Raw genomic sequence first — 4,603 nt, forward strand, 5'->3', positions numbered from 1 at the left:
AGGAAATATTTTACGTTCAATATAACGCCAACAAATTAAATTTAATTTAAAATGAAATCATTTTGTATCAATAATTCAAACATGGCCCTTTTCTATTTTCCTTTCTTTTTCAAATTTTTAATTTATAATTCTATTCTATGGGGATAGTTTTATTTCTATTATTGACATTAATTTAAATTTATCCCCTTCTTTTCTGTAACATTTGGTGGTGTGGGCAGTTGATTAAATTTAATTATTATTGAATTTTGCATTTTCAAGTTCAATTATTTTCACACAAAAGTTCATTTAATGTAATATTCAAGATTAAGATTTCATTCTTATGTAATATTTCAAAATTATTTTTATATTCAACATTACAAGTTGAAATTTATTCTCATGCAAGATTTATTAATATCGATATAATCAACAAGCGTGTTTTGGTTCTAAAAATAAAAATACCGAAATAAAATGTATTTGAATGATTTTATTGACTCGTTCCAGCGGATACAAGAGTCTCATATAAGTCATCAAAATTACGTCAAATATATTTAAAATCTCGAGGTTTTCACTAACCTTACGAGTATTCATTCGGGTTTTTCCTACCCTGATTAATTAATTATTTGTTAGATTCTCATGGTTTCTTTAAACAATTTAATATTAGGTTATCTGAAATGAAGGATTGGCGCTTTTGCTTGAAAAATGACACAATGGCTACACTAAATCCTTTAGGCATTTTGCCCTGATACTGGCATTTCAAGCCATATTAAAAATCGCGACGTTATGAAAAGATCAAGAGAAGTAAATTTACTCTTGATAGGATAATCAAAGTCATTAACTAGAGTCACTAACTTTTCAATATTACTATCTGCGTCTTTTGTATTATGACTTTGTTACTAATCTTCACAATTATTAACTTCCCGTAGGGCAAGTTATAGTAATCGCAAAAAAATCGAAAATGAAAATTTTTATATATCTTCACGTTTCAAAGGTTTCTGAATATTTTGGCTTACCTAAGAAAAAATGTGTGTGTATGTGTGTGTGCGTGTGTGTGTATGCGCGCATACAAATTTTCGTCGACGATTTCGGGAACACCGATCAACCGATTTAAATAATTCAAGAAACATTCGATTCGTACTGATAAGGAAACGTGTTGATTAGTTTTTGGCGAAGGCAGGTCTAGCGGTTCCAAAGATACGGGGCAAAAAGTGCCGAAAATTGTAAGTTTTTGAGAGAACGGAGCGTCCGATTTTAATAATTCAAAAAACATTTTACTTGTATTGACAAGATAAAGAATTTATCAAATTTTTATGAAGGCAGGTCTAGCGGTTTTGGAGATCTAATAAATAAAGTAAAAAAAATGCCATTTGGCGGTCAAAAATGATCATTAGACATATGCACATCAAATTATCAGATATTTTATAGAGATTTTAACAAAAGTATAAATTTTGTTTACATTCCTATGGGTTCCGTACTAATGTTTATCCGTTAGGCAGCGACGCGGCGCTTACACGCTTTGACATCTCGTCTCTATGCAGTTAAAGCAGTACGATCGCTTTGAAAAAAAGTTCAGAATTTCCAAAATATGTCAAAATAAAGAAAACTTTTTTTTTCAAAAAAAATTTTTTTTTTCAAAAAAAAATATTTTTTTGTCAAATTTATAGTTTCTCAAAAATCTATTTTTTGCCAAGTAAAATTTTTTCAAAAATGTTAATCGTTTTTTAAAAAAAACATTAATTTTTGGTACGAAAAGTTCCAGCAATTTGCCTTAAGGCACGATGCCATGTGTCCCAAGTTTTACTTTAAATCATATTTCTACGCATATTTCGGTATGAAATTCGAACCTGACAATGCTCGTGATTGTTTTTGTTAAAAAGTGTTTAGTTAACAATATTTGCTTGAACTAAACCTTGGCGGATATGTGAAGTCAAAAAAATAATAATAGTGTGAACAATAATCGAACTGCCCATTGTTACAGAAATGTTACCCAAGTACCGTTTTTATTCTAGTTGACAACCAAAATTTTAATAATTAAAAAAAAGAGTGCGCGTAAGGATCACACGCGATTGAAGTAAAACTTATTTGCTACTGTACAGAGTAGTATGTTTTTTAGTAATATGGTAACATTCGTGATGCATACATTTATTAGTGTCGACCATTATACACATTAATATAATGACTTGCAGGCCCGGCAAACGTTGTTTTGCTAAATAAGGTATATTCTAAACAATTCCTAGAAAATCAAAAAAATTAATTTTTTAAATGTACAAGGATGTGTTGTTTGAACGCTGTATACAATGAAGTCTTATAAAAACAATAAACCTCATTAGTTTGTCTATATTAGTCAACACAATCAAACTGGAAGTGTTATACACTTTCTATAGAAAACATGGTATAATCCAATCCAAGTCCTTTTTGGTCTTTCGACTTATTGATTACGTTTCAAGTTTTTCAGATTCTTTTTGGAGTCTGGATTTTGTGTATAATTGTAAATAATACTGCTGAGCTTATACAAAATTTTGAAATTTCTGCGAGGTGAGATAGAAAATGAATTAAGTATTTTTTCTTTGACCTTCATTTTGAAAAGTTTCAAGTAACATTCGATGAATTAAAGTAAATTTAATAAAAAGTATATATGTATGTATATCAGCAGTGGCGTAACTATAGGGTGGCGTGGGTGGCAAAATTCCACGGGCCCCCGACCTAAGGGGGCCCCAGCACAGGAAACCGCGTACTCTGAAATACATTTTTACATTGTATATATATTTTATTTCACTTGAAACTTATATTTTATATTTTTTAAGTTCAAAGTCGGAGTTAATTATTCAACCAAGCTTGCATCGAACTTACATTCGGCCGAATATTTAGTTAGTTAAAACCAAAGGAGTCGCCGCCGCATAGAGAAAGTATTGTGTTTTATATTTTATGCGATAAAGAGCTGCGATGGATCTGCATTGGCAAATCTTTAGTTTAATATAATATATCAAGAATGAATTAATGAATTTATTATTGTATATATATTAATTTATACTTTATCGAGTTTTAAGATAAAAAACGAACACGTGAAGAACTCTTTTCTCAATATCAGTAGCGTGCCTTCGCGGGGCCTCGTATCAAAATTTGTTTGGGGGCCCCCGTAAGAAGAAATTTTTTATCACAAAATATAAAAATACATAAAATTAGAAGAATAGTTATTTATCATTCTAATTATTTTTAACTTCCCGAAGAAGAAGTTTATGTTTTCATCAAAAAATCCCATTCGCTAAATTTATGTTTTCTCGACGATTCAAGCCATTCTGACCAAATTTGGAAAAAGTGTGTGTGTGTGTGTAAACAGATTTTTTGCCGTAAATCGACGTTTTCTCAAAAACGGCTAGACCGATTTCAAAAATTTAAAAGCCATTCGATGTATCTCGATGAGGACTAGCGTTTCTAAGCCGAGTCGTTTCTTTGTAAATCGCAGAAATGTGAAAAAAATTCGTACACGTTTTAGCCCGCAATTCTGAATCGATTATGAAAAATCAAAAACCGTTCGAAGGATAATGGTTGGGAATCGTGCTGATTAGTTTTTGGTAAAGATCGGCTGGGCCGTTTTCTTGTAATAAAGTTCAAAAAAAAAATCGACGATTTTTATGATTTTTTTTTGTTTTCAGAAATTTAAAAGCTTTTAGAGAATACTCCGAGTTAACGTGTTCGTTTGTTTTCAGTTATGTATAATAAATCCACTCGGAATACTTTAAATTATTCATAAATTAATTTATATTTTAATGATTAAGTCGATTATTTACACATATCGGGAAGTATATGTAACTTGCCTCAAGGCAAAATACCAATACCAACTAGTTAAATCATAAATTTTCATAAAGATCGAGGGTCACTACTTAATAAATAAAATTAATTACAGTAAAAAAAGAAATTGTTAATGAAATATTATGTAATAATTAAATTTAAAAAAGTGGTATATGTTTAAAATTTTTATTAAAAAAATACGTTTTTTAATTTTCATTTATTCTAACGTTGAAAATATTTACCAATATTTTATATTTGATTTTCAAGAAAAATTAAATTTTATGTATTTTTTGTTATTTTTATATAATTACAAGTAAATTATAAATACATAACTTTATTATGATTCAAAATCAATAGTTTACTTCTCTACCTTTTGTATAATTTTATAATTTAAAGGCAAAAATATAAATTAGTCGAAGTTGGTTTGCTTGTGATAAAATTTATTAAAAATTGTTTTAGTCAGTAGTAAAATAGCGTGTAAATGACTATTAACGTTTATTAAACAAAATTATATAATTTAAAAATTGAGTACCACGATAGGGCCCCATCGGAAGACTTTGCCACGGGCCCTGGAGGGTCTAGTTACGCCACTGTATATCAGGGCGAGGCACAAAGGTCCAATTTGACTTTGAGCAAATATATACTATATTGTGAAAACCAAACCAATTATATCACAACAAATAACACATTTCAAACGAACAATTATCTGAATCCGTTTAGTAAAACTGCCAGCTACTTCATCATTGTAAAAATGTGCTTTTTTATGTCTTTCAACAATTTGTTATCTAGATCTTTTGACTCTATAGGCGGGGTAACTTGATACGGCTAAGTGGCAAAC

Source organism: Ctenocephalides felis, unplaced genomic scaffold (genome assembly GCF_003426905.1).
Source record: "Ctenocephalides felis isolate EL2017-DRISC unplaced genomic scaffold, ASM342690v1 CF-g0.4_SCAFFOLD_01886, whole genome shotgun sequence".
Lineage (NCBI taxonomy): Eukaryota > Metazoa > Arthropoda > Insecta > Siphonaptera > Pulicidae > Ctenocephalides > Ctenocephalides felis.